The sequence below is a fragment of the Hyla sarda genome, chromosome 7 (assembly GCF_029499605.1).
Source record: "Hyla sarda isolate aHylSar1 chromosome 7, aHylSar1.hap1, whole genome shotgun sequence".
Classification (NCBI taxonomy): domain Eukaryota; kingdom Metazoa; phylum Chordata; class Amphibia; order Anura; family Hylidae; genus Hyla; species Hyla sarda.
The window spans coordinates 924013-940699 of NC_079195.1; the positions used below are offsets into that span (position 1 = coordinate 924013).

General features: G+C 44.3%; 1 protein-coding gene across 3 annotated transcripts in view; it reads left to right on the forward strand.

Annotated features, from left to right (window-relative positions):
* Positions 1-16687, forward strand: part of LOC130281658 (uncharacterized) — a 107766-nt gene that overhangs the window by 66597 nt on the left and 24482 nt on the right. For 2 of the 3 annotated variants that reach the window (XM_056529111.1, XM_056529112.1), the window contains exon 2: positions 8996-9272. The gene's annotated coding sequence lies outside the window, so the exon portion shown is untranslated. The remainder of the gene's footprint in view (positions 1-8995; positions 9273-16687) is intronic. The other variant, XM_056529113.1, reaches the window with a different exon arrangement.

Genomic DNA, 16687 nt, shown 5'->3' on the forward strand with positions numbered 1-16687 from the left:
CCGATCCACAGGACGTGGTGTACAGAGGAGGGATCATGGGCCCCTTTGAGTGATAAGTAATAGGGCCGATCATGCAACCAACATTAAGAAGGGACATCGGAAAGATCCAGAGGAATAATGTAGCGCAAGTAACAACACATAACAAAAATATGGCACCTTAATCACAGCAGTGTCACCCTTTATATCACACCACAAAATATGGACCCCAGACCTAAACTTCTGAGCAAATACAGCACCCGGAACAGGAAGTGTACAAGCTGAGACCCCTAAATAAATTCAGATCCCCTAAATAAACACAGAACCCAGATCTCCTAAGTAAATACAGACCCCAGATCCCCTAAATAAATACAGACCCCCAGATCTCCTAAGTAAATACAGACCCCCCAGATCTCCTAAGTAAATACAGACCCCAGATCCCCTAAATAAATACAGACCCCCAGATCTCCTAAGTAAATACAGACCCCAGATCCCCTAAATAAATACAGACCCCCAGATCTGCTAAGTAAATACAGACCCCAGATCCCCTAAGTAAATACAGACCCCCAGATCTCCTAAGTAAATACAGACCCCAGATCCCCTAAGTAAATACAGACCCCCAGATCTGCTAAGTAAATACAGACCCCAGATCCCCTAAGTAAATACAGACCCCAGATCCCCTAAGTAAATACAGACCCCAGATCTCCTAAGTAAATACAGACCCCCAGATCTGCTAAGTAAATACAGACCCCAGATCCCCTAAGTAAATACAGACCCCAGATCCCCTAAGTAAATACAGACCCCAGATCCCCTAAGTAAATACAGACCCCAGATCCTCTAAATAAATACAGACCCCAGATCTCCTAAGTAAATACAGACCCCCAGATCCCCTAAATAAATACAGACCCCAGATCCCCTAAGTAAATACAGACCCCAGATCTCCTAAGTAAATACAGACCCCAGATCTCCTAAGTAAATACAGACCCCCAGATCCCCTAAATAAATACAGACCCCCAGATCCCCTAAATAAATACAGACCCCCAGATCCCCTAAATAAATACAGACCCCCAGATCCCCTAAATAAATACAGACCCCCGATCTCCTAAGTAAATACAGACCCCCAGATCTCCTAAATAAATACAGACCCCCCAGATCTCCTAAATAAATACAGACCCCCCAGATCTCCTAAATAAATACAGACCCCCCAGATCTCCTAAGTAAATACAGACCCCAGATCCCCTAAATAAATACAGACCCCCCAGATCTCCTAAGTAAATACAGACCCCCAGATCCCCTAAGTAAATACAGACCCCAGATCTCCTAAGTAAATACAGACCCCAGATCTCCTAAGTAAATACAGACCCCAGATCCCCTAAGTAAATACAGACCCCCAGATCCCCTAAGTAAATACAGACCCCCAGATCTCCTAAGTAAATACAGATCTCCTAAGTAAATACAGACCCCCAGATCCCCTAAATAAATACAGACCCCCCAGATCTCCTAAATAAATACAGACCCCCCAGATCTCCTAAGTAAATACAGACCCCCAGATCTCCTAAGTAAATACAGACCCCCAGATCTCCTAAATAAATACAGACCCCCCAGATCTCCTAAATAAATACAGACCCCCAGATCTCCTAAGTAAATACAGACCCCCAGATCTCCTAAGTAAATACAGACCCCAGATCCCCTAAATAAATACAGACCCCCAGATCCCCTAAATAAATACAGACCCCAGATCTCCTAAGTAAATACAGACCCCCCAGATCTCCTAAATAAATACAGACCCCCCAGATCTCCTAAATAAATACAGACCCCCCAGATCTCCTAAGTAAATACAGACCCCCCAGATCTCCTAAGTAAATACAGACCCCCCAGATCTCCTAAATAAATACAGACCCCCCAGATCTCCTAAATAAATACAGACCCCCCAGATCCCCTAAGTAAATACAGATCCCCTAAATAGAGACCCCAGATCCCCTAAGTAAATACAGACCCCAGATCTCATTAGTAAATACAGACCCCAGATCCCCTAAGTAAATACAGACCCCAGATCCCCTAAGTAAATACAGACCCCAGATCCCCTAAGTAAATACAGACCCCAGATCTCATTAGTAAATACAGACCCCCCAGATCCCCTAAGTAAATACAGATCCCCTAAATAGAGACCCCAGATCCCCTAAGTAAATACAGACCCCAGATCTCATTAGTAAATACAGACCCCCAGATCTCCTAAGTAAATACAGACCCCAGATCTCATTAGTAAATACAGACCCCAGATCTCATTAGTAAATACAGACCCCCAGATCCCCTAAGTAAATACAGACCCCAGATCTCATTAGTAAATACAGACCCCCAGATCTCCTAAGTAAATACAGACCCCAGATCCCCTAAGTAAATACAGACCCCAGATCCCCTAAGTAAATACAGACCCCAGATCTCATTAGTAAATACAGACCCCCCAGATCTCATTAGTAAATACAGACCCCAGATCCCCTAAGTAAATACAGACCCCAGATCTCCTAAGTAAATACAGACCCCCCAGATCTCATTAGTAAATACAGACCCCCAGATCTCATTAGTAAATACAGACCCCCCAGATCCCCTAAGTAAATACAGACCCCAGATCTCCTAAGTAAATACAGACCCCAGATCCCCTAAGTAAATACAGACCCCCAGATCCCCTAAGTAAATACAGACCCCAGATCCCCTAAGTAAATACAGACCCCCAGATCCCCTAAGTAAATACAGACCCCAGATCCCCTAAGTAAATACAGACCCCCAGATCCCCTAAATAAATACAGACCCCAGATCTCCTAAGTAAATACAGACCCCCCAGATCTCATTAGTAAATACAGACCCCAGATCTCATTAGTAAATACAGACCCCAGATCCCCTAAGTAAATACAGACCCCAGATCCCCTAAGTAAATACAGACCCCAGATCTCATTAGTAAATACAGACCCCCCAGATCCCCTAAGTAAATACAGATCCCCTAAATAGAGACCCCAGATCCCCTAAGTAAATACAGACCCCAGATCTCATTAGTAAATACAGACCCCAGATCCCCTAAGTAAATACAGACCCCAGATCCCCTAAGTAAATACAGACCCCCAGATCTCCTAAGTAAATACAGACCCCAGATCCCCTAAGTAAATACAGACCCCAGATCCCCTAAATAAATACAGACCCCAGATCCCCTAAGTAAATACAGACCCCAGATCTCATTAGTAAATACAGACCCCCAGATCTCCTAAGTAAATACAGACCCCAGATCTCATTAGTAAATACAGACCCCCAGATCTCCTAAGTAAATACAGACCCCAGATCTCATTAGTAAATACAGACCCCAGATCTCATTAGTAAATACAGACCCCCAGATCCCCTAAGTAAATACAGACCCCAGATCTCATTAGTAAATACAGATCCCAGATCCCCTAAGTAAATACAGACCCCAGATCCCCTAAGTAAATACAGACCCCAGATCTCCTAAGTAAATACAGACCCCAGATCTCATTAGTAAATACAGACCCCAGATCTCATTAGTAAATACAGACCCCCCAGATCTCATTAGTAAATACAGACCCCAGATCCCCTAAGTAAATACAGACCCCAGATCTCCTAAGTAAATACAGACCCCAGATCCCCTAAGTAAACACAGACCCCCAGATCCCCTAAATAAATACAGACCCCCAGATCTCCTAAGTAAATACAGACCCCAGATCCCCTAAGTAAATACAGACCCCAGATCTCATTAGTAAATACAGACCCCAGATCTCATTAGTAAATACAGACCCCCCAGATCTCATTAGTAAATACAGACCCCCCAGATGCCCTAAGTAAATACAGACCCCAGATCTCATTAGTAAATACAGACCCCCCAGATCTCATTAGTAAATACAGACCCCCCAGATCCCCTAAGTAAATACAGACCCCAGATCTCCTAAGTAAATACAGACCCCAGATCCCCTAAGTAAATACAGACCCCCAGATCCCCTAAGTAAATACAGACCCCAGATCCCCTAAGTAAATACAGACCCCCAGATCCCCTAAATAAATACAGACCCCAGATCCCCTAAGTAAATACAGACCCCAGATCCCCTAAGTAAATACAGACCCCCAGATCCCCTAAATAAATACAGACCCCAGATCTCCTAAGTAAATACAGACCCCCCAGATCTCATTAGTAAATACAGACCCCAGATCTCATTAGTAAATACAGACCCCCAGATCCCCTAAGTAAACACAGACCCCAGATCCCCTTAGTAAACACAGACCCCAGATCCCCTAAGTAAATACAGACCCCAGATCCTCTAAGTAAACACAGACCCCAGATCCCCTAAGTAAACACAGACCCCAGATCCCCTAAGTAAATACAGACCCCAGATCTCATTAGTAAATACAGACCCCCCAGATCTCATTAGTAAATACAGACCCCAGATCTCATTAGTAAATACAGATCCCAGATCCCCTAAGTAAATACAGACCCCCCAGATCCCCTAAGTAAATACAGACCCCAGATCCCCTAAGTAAATACAGACCCCCAGATCCCCTAAGTAAATACAGACCCCCAGATCCCCTAAGTAAATACAGACCCCCAGATCTCCTAAGTAAATACAGACCCCAGATCTCATTAGTAAATACAGACCCCAGATCTCATTAGTAAATACAGATCCCAGATCCCCTAAGTAAATACAGACCCCCCAGATCTCCTAAGTAAATACAGACCCCAGATCCCCTAAGTAAATACAGACCCCAGATCTCCTAAGTAAATACAGACCCCAGATCTCCTAAGTAAATACAGACCCCAGATCCTCTAAGTAAACACAGACCCCAGATCCCCTAAGTAAATACAGACCCCAGATCCCCTAAGTAAACACAGATCCCAGATCCCCTAAGTAAATACAGACCCTAGATCTCATTAGTAAATACAGACCCCAGATCCCCTAAGTAAACACAGACCCCAGATCCCCTAAGTAAATACAGACCCCCAGATCTCCTAAATACAGACCCCCCAGATCTCCTAAGTAAACACAGACCCCAGATCCCCTAAGTAAATACAGACCCCCAGATCCCCTAAGTAAATACAGACCCCAGATCCTCTAAATAAATTCAGACCCCCAGATCTCCTAAATAAATACAGACCCCAGATCCCCTAAATACAGACCCCAGATCCTCTAAATAAATTCAGACCCCAGATCTCCTAAATAAATTCAGACCCCCAGATCTCCTAAATAAATACAGACCCCAGATCTCCTAAGTAAATACAGACCCCAGATCTCATTAGTAAATACAGACCCCAGATCTCCTAAGTAAATACAGACCCCAGATCTCCTAAGTAAATACAGACCCCAGATCTCATTAGTAAATACAGACCCCAGATCTCCTAAGTAAATACAGACCCCAGATCTCCTAAGTAAATACAGACCCCAGATCTCCTAAGTAAATACAGACCCCAGATCCCCTAAGTAAATACAGACCCCAGATCCCCTAAGTAAATACAGACCCCCCAGATCTCATTAGTAAATACAGACCCCCAGATCTCCTAAGTAAATACAGACCCCAGATCTCCTAAGTAAATACAGACCCCAGATCTCCTAAGTAAATACAGACCCCCAGATCCCCTAAGTAAACACAGACCCCCAGATCTCCTTAGTAAACACAGACCCCAGATCCCCTAAGTAAATACAGACCCCAGATCCTCTAAGTAAACACAGACCCCAGATCCCCTAAGTAAATACAGACCCCAGATCTCATTAGTAAATACAGACCCCCCAGATCTCATTAGTAAATACAGACCCCAGATCCCCTAAGTAAATACAGACCCCAGATCTCCTAAGTAAATACAGACCCCCCAGATCTCCTAAGTAAATACAGATCCCAGATCCCCTAAGTAAATACAGACCCCCCAGATCTCCTAAGTAAACACAGACCCCAGATCTCATTAGTAAATACAGACCCCAGATCTCCTAAGTAAATACAGACCCCCCAGATCCCCTAAGTAAATACAGACCCCAGATCCCCTAAGTAAATACAGACCCCAGATCCCCTAAGTAAATACAGACCCCAGATCCCCTAAGTAAATACAGACCCCCCAGATCTCATTAGTAAATACAGACCCCAGATCTCATTAGTAAATACAGACCCCCAGATCTCCTTAGTAAACACAGACCCCAGATCCCCTAAGTAAATACAGACCCCAGATCCCCTAAGTAAACACAGACCCCAGATCTCCTAAGTAAATACAGACCCCAGATCTCCTAAGTAAATACAGACCCCAGATCCTCTAAGTAAACACAGACCCCAGATCCCCTAAGTAAATACAGACCCCAGATCTCATTAGTAAATACAGATCCCAGATCCCCTAAGTAAATACAGACCCCCCAGATCTCCTAAGTAAATACAGACCCCAGATCCCCTAAGTAAATACAGACCCCCCAGATCTCCTAAGTAAATACAGATCCCAGATCCCCTAAGTAAATACAGACCCCCCAGATCCCCTAAGTAAATACAGACCCCAGATCTCATTAGTAAATACAGACCCCAGATCTCCTAAGTAAATACAGACCCCCAGATCCCCTAAGTAAATACAGACCCCAGATCTCATTAGTAAATACAGACCCCAGATCTCCTAAGTAAATACAGACCCCAGATCTCCTAAGTAAATACAGACCCCAGATCTCATTAGTAAATACAGACCCCAGATCCCCTAAGTAAATACAGACCCCAGATCCCCTAAGTAAATACAGACCCCCAGATCCCCTAAGTAAATACAGACCCCAGATCTCATTAGTAAATACAGACCCCAGATCTCCTAAGTAAATACAGACCCCAGATCTCCTAAGTAAATACAGACCCCAGATCCCCTAAGTAAATACAGACCCCAGATCCCCTAAGTAAATACAGACCCCCCAGATCTCATTAGTAAATACAGACCCCCAGATCTCCTTAGTAAACACAGACCCCAGATCCCCTAAGTAAATACAGACCCCAGATCCTCTAAGTAAACACAGACCCCAGATCCCCTAAGTAAATACAGACCCCAGATCTCATTAGTAAATACAGACCCCAGATCTCATTAGTAAATACAGACCCCAGATCTCATTAGTAAATACAGACCCCCCAGATCTCATTAGTAAATACAGACCCCAGATCTCATTAGTAAATACAGACCCCAGATCCCCTAAGTAAACACAGACCCCAGATCTCATTAGTAAATACAGATCCCAGATCCCCTAAATAAATACAGACCCCAGATCCCCTAAGTAAATACAGACCCCCCAGATCTCATTAGTAAATACAGACCCCAGATCTCATTAGTAAATACAGACCCCCCCAGATCTCATTAGTAAATACAGACCCCCCAGATCTCATTAGTAAATACAGATCCCCAGATCTCATTAGTAAATACAGACCCCAGATCTCTTAAGTAAACACAGACCCCAGATCCCCTAAGTAAATACAGACCCCCAGATCTCCTAAGTAAACACAGACCCCAGATCCCCTAAGTAAATACAGACCCCCCAGATCTCCTAAGTAAATACAGACCCCAGATCCCCTAAGTAAATACAGACCCCAGATCCCCTAAGTAAATACAGACCCCAGATCCCCTAAGTAAATACAGACCCCAGATCTCATTAGTAAATACAGACCCCAGATCCCCTAAGTAAATACAGACCCCAGATCCCCTAAGTAAATACAGACCCCAGATCTCCTAAATAAATACAGACCCCAGATCTCCTAAGTAAATACAGACCCCAGATCTCCTAAGTAAATACAGACCCCAGATCCCCTAAGTAAATACAGACCCCCCAGATCTCCTAAATAAATACAGACCCCCCAGATCTCATTAGTAAATACAGACCCCCAGATCTCCTAAGTAAACACAGACCCCAGATCCCCTAAGTAAATACAGACCCCCCAGATCTCCTAAATAAATACAGACCCCCCAGATCTCCTAAGTAAACACAGACCCCAGATCCCCTAAGTAAATACAGACCCCAGATCCCCTAAGTAAATACAGACCCCAGATCCCCTAAGTAAATACAGACCCCAGATCTCATTAGTAAATACAGACCCCCAGATCTCCTAAGTAAACACAGACCCCAGATCCCCTAAGTAAATACAGACCCCCCAGATCTCCTAAATAAATACAGACCCCCCAGATCTCCTAAATAAATACAGACCCCAGATCCCCTAAGTAAATACAGACCCCCAGATCTCATTAGTAAATGTATAATAAGTGTCATTGTTCAATATACAATATCATTGAACATCATTGACTTTTAGCCAGTCACAGGCCTCTTCCCACAGCCAATCCAGAACCCCCAGAACCCCCTGCTCTGTACTGACGAGGGGCGAGCACCCGTAACAATGTGTTATGTTACCCAGAGAGCACCAGTTGATCACCTGACCTGCAGCTTGACCTATGGGCTTCTTGCTCAGCCCCTTTTATAAGCGGGCGGCCATTACAATCTCTTGTGCTCTTATATTTCCTGCTGAGGAACAGTAAAGCCCAGACATGACAGATCCTGTGTCCAGTACCTGGAGGCCATAAAGCCCGCTCACCGGCCACATTGTCAGTCCTCTCATCTATGTCTGCTGTCTCTACCAAAGTCAAGTCACTAGTCAATTCTAGTCAGAGTGGCTGTATTGGAGTCTGACCTGAAAGTACTGCAAGTCCCAGCAAGCTGCAAGGCCCTTTCAGTGTTACTGGTCGACTCTCTGGGATTCTGGCCGAGCTGTAGAGACTGTAACAACTGTCTGACCTCAGTAAAGCTACTGTTAACCCTTACCTGGTCTTGGACTATTGTTGCCCTGCCTAACCTTGGGATAGCGGTGCTACCATTCGGGTGGTTACCCGAAAAACCACTCTGGCATCACGAACATTAGGGGTTAATAACATCTTGCCCCTGGGCTATACCATCTACCCCATCCACCTACACCCTTCACACCCCATGGTCACACCACAACTTTAGCGTCACCACATTACAATAAAATAAATGTATGTTTTTTTTAGAGCTCACTCTCCATGGTCAGACCGGGTTATAATTTAGCGTTCCGGTTAGATTTAACATTTGGTGAGCCAGCCATTCGTCTTTGTCAAGCTTGAACAGGGGGGAGAGACGAACACACGCCATATTCAAGCTTTCGGAAGGACCTAAAGAACCATTGGAGGACGCCAGGGACACTCAGCTGATCGCCATCGCTGGTGATAAGACGTGACAGACACAGGGAAGGGATCTGAGGAAAAGACGTACCAGCAAAGTAGGCTGAGGATACAAGAGGGCTATCTTGTGAGTATTACTGTAATACATTTTATTATGGCAGGAAAAAGTTTGGTGCAAGTTCCAGATTTCTCTTATGATGAGAGATTTAAAGATGGGATGGCTTAAAACAAAGAAGTAGAGAGTAAATTAAAATCTGCAAATAGGGAAAAGGCTAAGTTAAGGAATATTTGTCACATGGTACAAATATTCAATAATTAGGTTAAAAAAGAAGACAATAAGACTGATAGCAGTAAAGATATCGCTATACAGTGTGATAGTGACGTGACGGGACAAGCTCAGAATAGGTCTGTGCTGACACTTGATACTAATAATGTCTATAAGAGATTTTACTACTCAGTGTTGTGGTGACTTAAAGGGGTACTCCACTGCTCAGCGTTTGAAACAAACTGTTCCGAACGCTGGAGCCGACAGCTCATGAAGTCATAGCCCTGCCCCCTCATGACGTCACGCCCCCTCAATGCAAGTCTATGGGAGGGGGTGTGACGGCCGTCACAGACTTCTGTTCCCGTAGTCACGACTCAGACCCTCCAGCAGTTCCAGTGAAAAAACAGGTGGGTGCCACATGCAATAGTGCGGGAGTCCCCAGCGGGGGCGGACTCCTGACGTCACAGACTTCCGTTCCCATAGTCACGACTCAGACCCTCCAGCGGTTCCGGTGAAAAAACAGGTGGGTGCCGCATGCAACAATGCATGCAACAGTCCCCAGTGGCGGGACCCCCACGATCTCAGACATCTTATCCCCTAGGGATACGATGTCTAGGGTGGGAGTACCCCTTTAATTAAGATAAAAAGTCGAATGCCTGCCTTTCAGAAGAACTTACATACAGCAAGAAATGCAGAGATATTTGAATCACATGGAGCAAGAAATGCAGAGATATTTGAATCACATGTTGCAAAATATGGTCTAACAGAACAACAAAAAAATTAAAGTTCTAGACTGTGGATTCCAATAGAAATCTGGAGGCGTATAGAGTTAAATCAAATTGTCCAAGGTGATTACTGGTTGGGATTTGATGATGTGGACAGACTGACGATACTCTGTACGAGCATCAATAATGAGATTCCAACTATTCGTATTTTAAGTTCCCTTAGTTCCCAAATTAATGTGTTTTCAAATACTTGTGCATCATGGGGAAAAATGTTGCTGTTAATAAAACCCAAAATATGATAAAATAATTTAAGTAAATTTCCATTTTTGGATCAGGTAATTTTTGCCATAGCTTCAAAGAAAACAACATTATTAGAAGTTGCTAAATTTATTGACGTACTCAGGCAAAATGAGCAAGGACAGCTAGAAAAAATTCCCAGGCAGATGAAACTAGGATCACTGACATATAGTCTAAATAATAAGACTTTACCAAAAGAGAATGTAACCCCAACATCGTCTAATAAGAATGACAAAAACCGAGACAAAATCTATGAACCGCGCAGAAAAGCCTTACATGTCCAAATCAAGCCATATAAATATACCACAAACGCTATACAGTCATGGCCGTAAATGTTGTCCCCCTGAAATGTTTCCATATAATGAAGTATTCCTCACAGGAAAGGATTGCAGTAACACAGGTTTATTCCCTTTGTGTGTGTATATATATATATATATATATATATATATATATATATATATATATATATATATATATATATATATATATATATATATATATATATATATATATATATATATATATATATATATATATATATATATATATATATATAGAGATCTCCTCTCCTCTGTATATATATATATATATATATATATATATATATATATATATATAGATATAGATCTCCTCTCCTCTGTATATATAGATCTCCTCTCCTCTGTATATATAGATCTCCTCTCCTCTGTATATATATATATATATATATATATATATATATAGATCTCCTCTCCTCTGTATATATATATATATATAGAGATCTCCTCTCCTCTGTATATATATATATAGAGATCTCCTCTCCTCTGTATATATATATATATATATAGAGATCTCCTCTCCTCTGTATATATATATATAGAGATCTCCTCTCCTCTGTATATATATATATATATATAGAGATCTCCTCTCCTCTGTATATATATATATATATATAGAGATCTCCTCTCCTCTGTATATATATATATATATATATATATAGAGATCTCCTCTCCTCTGTATATATATATATATATATATATATATATATATATATATATATAGATCTCCTCTCCTCTGTATATATATATATATATATATATATAGATCTCCTCTCCTCTGTATATATATATATATATATAGATCTCCTCTCCTCTGTATATATATAGATCTCCTCTCCTCTGTATATATATAGATCTCCTCTCCTCTGTATATATATATATATATATATATATATATATATATATATATATATATATATATATATATATATATATATATATAGATCTCCTCTCCTCTGTATATATAGATCTCCTCTCCTCTGTATATATATATAGATCTCCTCTCCTCTGTATATATATATATATATATATATATATATATATATATATATATATATAGATCTCCTCTCCTCTGTATATATAGATCTCCTCTCCTCTGTGTATATATATATATAGATAGATAGATCTCCTCTCCTCTCTGTATATATATATATATATATTGCAGTAACACAGGTTTTGCTATACACATGTTTATTCCCTTTGTGTGTATTGGAACTAAACCAAAAGAGGAGGAAAAAAGCAAACTGGACATAATGTCACCAAACTCCAAAAATGGTCCGGACACAATTATTGGCACCTTAACTTAATATTTGGTTGCACACCCTTTGGAAAAAATAAGTGAAATCAGTGTCTTCCTATATGCATCAATACGCTTCTTACACCTCTCAGCCGGAACGTTGGACCACTCTTCCTATAACCATCAATAAGCTTCTTACACCTCTCAGCCGGCATGTTGGACCACTCTTCCTATAACCATCAATAAGCTTCTTACACCTCTCAGCCGGAATGTTGGAGCACTCTTCCTATAAGCATCAATAAGCTCCTTACACCTCTCAGCCGGAATGTTGGACCACTCTTCCTTTACAATCTGCTCCAGGTCTCTTATTGGACGGCGCCTTTTCCCAGCAGTAATTATAAGATCTCTACACAGGGGATCAATGGGATTTAGATCTGGACTCATTGCTGACACTTCAGAACTCTCCAGCACTTTGTTCTCATCCATTTCTGGGGCTTTTTGACGTATGTTTGGGGTCATTGTCCTGCTGGAAGACCCAAGATCTCGGACACAAACCCAGCTTTCTGACACTGGGCTGTACAGTGCGACCCAAAATCCATTGGTAATCCTCAGATTTCATGATGTCTTGTACACATTCAAGGCCCCCAGTGCCAGAGGCAGCAAAACAACCCAAAACATCACTGACCTCCCCCATATGTCACTGTAGGTACTGGGCTCTTCTCTTTGTAGGCCTCATTCCGTTTTCGGTAAACAGTAGAATGATTTGCTTTACCAAAAAGATCTATCTTGGTCTCATCTGTCCACAAGACGTTTCCCAGAAGGATTTTGGTTACTCAAGTTCATTTTGGTAAAATATAGTCTTGCTTTTTTATGTCTCTGTGTCAGCAGTGGGGTCCTCCTGGGTCTCCTCCATAGTGGGGTCCTCCTGGGTCTCCTCCATAGTGGGGTCCTCCTGGGTCTTCTCCATAGTGGGGTCCTCCTGGGTGTCCTCCATAGCGGGGTCCTCCTGGGTCTCCTCCATAGCGGGGTCCTCCTGGGTCTCCTCCATAGCGGGGTCCTCCCAGGGGCGGACTGACAACACTCAGGGCCCCCGGACCAAATAAAGCAAGGGCCCCCAGCAAGACTCCACCCCTGGCCCCACCTCTGCCCCGCCCCTATTCCCGCCCAGTATGTATATGAATATTTGCCATAGAATAGGGGGTGCAGTGCGCTTGAGGCAATGGTGTACTTTGAGGGATGGCAATGCCAATCACCTTAACTACACCAAGCGCTTAAAAACACTGAACTATCCTCCTCCTTTTTATACCAACTTGGGATCTCTGTCCTCTGTCTGATACCCAGTCCAACTTGGCTCCAACCTTCACTCACCTTAAAGGGGTACTACCGTGCTGACAACATATCCCCTATCTAAAGGATAGGGGATAAGTTACCTGATCGCGCGGGGTCCCGCCGCTGGGGACCCCCGCGATCTCGCACTCGGCACCCCGCTTTCATCAGGCCCCGGAGCGAACATCTGCTCCCGGTCTGATGACGGGGCCGGTGATCGTGACGTCACAGCTCCGTCCCCTCAATGCAACTCTATGGCATGCCAAAGACTTACATTGAGGGGGCGGAGCATGACGTCACATGGGACGGAGCCGTGACGTCCCGATACTCCGGCCCCGTGATCGGCAGTCATCACACCCAGAGCGATGTTCGCTCCGGAGCCTGATGAGAGCGGAGTGCTGCGTGCGAGATCGCGCGATCAGGCAACTTATCCCCTATTCTTTAGATAGGGGATAAGTTGTCAGCACGGTAGTACCCCTTTAAAGGGGAACTCTGGTGGAAAACTATTTTTTTTTTTAAATCAACTGGTGCCAGAAAGTTAAACAGATTTGTAAATGAGACGTGTAGAAGATTATGAAATAAGCGGCACTCACCACGTCCAGACTAGCGACAACCTTCTTTATTTCTTAAGGTGCAGTTAGAACATCCAGGTGCAGGGAGACAGGAACGCCGGATAATCCGGTAGACTGGTCACAGCCGTATCGTACTTCCGCACTTCGTCTGACGCTAGTCTGGATGTGGTGAGTGCCACTTATTTCATAACCTTCTACACGTCTGATCTATGATTCTGTCCCAGCTGAGCACCCCACCAGCAGTGACGCTTGTACACACCTGACTTACCAAGAGCGATTGTTTGGCTATACGGCTGGCAGTGCCGAACGCTGTTCCTTCTTGTAAGCACAGATTTGTAAATTACTTCTATTAAAAAAATCTTAATCCTTCCAGTACTTATAGCGGCTGTATACTACAGAAGAAATGCTTTTCTTTTTGGATTTCTTTTCTGTGACGACCACAGTGCTCTCTGCTGCCACCTCTGTCCATTTTAGGAAATTTCTCCTGCTCTGGACAGTTCCTAAAATGGACAGAGGTGGCAGCAGAGAGCATCGTGGTCCTGACAGGAGAGAAATCCAAAAAGAAAAGAATTTCCTCTGTAGTATACAGCCGCAAATAAGTACTGGAAGGATTAAGATTTTTTAATAGAAGTAATTTTTCAATCTGTTTAACTTTCTAGCATCATTTGAGGACAGGCGGGGCTCTGTACACCGAGGACAGGCGGGGCTCTGTACACCGAGGACAGGCGGGGCTCTGTACACCGAGGACAGGCGGGGCTCTGTACACCGAGGACAGGCGGGGCTCTGTACACCGAGGACAGGCGGGGCTCTGTACACCGAGGACAGGCGGGGCTCTGTACACCGAGGACAGGCGGGGCTCTGTACACCGAGGACAGGCGGGGCTCTGTACACCGAGGACAGGCGGGGCTCTGTACACCGAGGACAGGCGGGGCTCTGTACACCGAGGACAGGCGGGGCTCTGTACACCGAGGACAGGCGGGGCTCTGTACACCGAGGACAGGCGGGGCTCTGTACACCGAGGACAGGCGGGGCCAGCATACTCCTCTTCGGCGGCGGCGGCGGCAGCAGCAGTGAACCGCGCTAAACCGTGAAGGGCATGGCTTAAGCGGAGGGGGCGTGGCTTAAGCGCGGCAGGCTATTCAAAATGTTTTTATTTTTTAAAGATATCATGACAGGCGGCGGACAGCGGGCTCTTTTCCAAGCGGGCCTTCGGACCAGGTCCTGTCAGTTTGCCCCTGGGTCCTCCTGGGTCTCCTCCATAGCGTTTCATATAAATGTGGACGGATAGTTCGCACTGACACTGATGCTCCCTGAGCCTGCAGGACAGCTTGAATATCTTTGGAACTTGTTTGGGGCTGCTTATCCACCATCAGGACTATCCTGCTGGGACACCTTTCATCAGTTTTTCTCTTCTGTCCACGCCCAGGGAGATTATCTACAGGGCCATGGGGTGTAAACTTCTTGATAATGTTTCGCACTGTGGACAAAGACAAATCTAGATCTCTGGAGATGGACGTGTAACCTGGAGATTGTTGATATTTTTCCACAATTTTGGTTCCCAAGTCCTCAGACAGTTCTCTCTTCTCCTCTTTCTGTTGTCCATGCTTAGTGCGGCACACACAGACACACAATGCACAGACTAAGTGAACTTCTCTCCTTTTTATCTGCTTTCAGGGGCGATTTACGGCCATGACTATAAATCAATTTAAATAAAGTTAGCGGCTCTTCAAGACAGTTTAAAGAGTAACCTGACAGAAAGCCCCAAGGGGTCAGATGTGAGAGGTGAGTGCAGCGCTTCAGTTCAGTCTGTAAACATCGCAACTATTAATCAGGAACCACGGCAGAGAAATGCGATCCTGCAACTTTAACTAGATCTTCTACAAATGGCACTGTGATTGACAGGTCCTGGAGCATTCTGAACATTGCTTAGGAAAAGTAAAATAAAAAAGTACCAGACACAATAGATTAACACAGGAATGAGCTTCAATATTCGAGGAAAGATATAATTGAGCGATTGATGAGAACGGAAATAGACATTGGATACAAATTGGATTAAGATTTCAATGTATTAAGGATTAAATAGTAACCTTGGTAATGACTAACGGCTCAATACGATATTGTGGAACAAGTTATTTAAGATGTTAAATGTCAGTAAGGGATACATTAAAGGGGTACTCCACTGCGCCAGAGTGCGGAACATTTTGTTCCAAATGCTGGGTGCGGGCTATGGGGGTCATGACGTCATGCACACGCCCCCTCAATGCAAGTCTATGGGAGGGGGCGTGGCGGCTGCCACGCCCCCTCCCATAGACTTGCATAAGGGGACGTGGCATGGCGTCACTAGGGGGGCGTGGCCGTGACATCACGACCCCCGTAGCCCGCACCCAGTGTTCGGAACAAAATGTTTTGGGCACTGGGGGCAGTGGAGTACCCCTTTAAGATATATGGAAGTTAAAACTTACATGATAAAAATACGTAACTAACGGTATCTGGTTTTTATCTCTTTGTAGAAGGAAAATTTGGATAACTGTATTATCCCGTGTACAAGGGTTGCAAAAGCGCAGTGGGAAGGCGGCAAAAGCGCAGTGGGAAGGCGGCAGAAGCGCAGTGGGAAGGCGGCAGAAGCGCAGTGGGAAGGCGGCAGAAGCGCAGTGGGAAGGCGGCAGAAGCGCAGTGGGAAGGCGGCAGAAGCGCAGTGGGAAGGCGGCAGAAGCGCAGTGGGAAGGCGGCAGAAGCGCAGTGGGAAGGCGGCAGAAGCGCAGTGGGAAGGCGGCAGAAGCGCAGTGGGAAGGCGGCAGAAGCG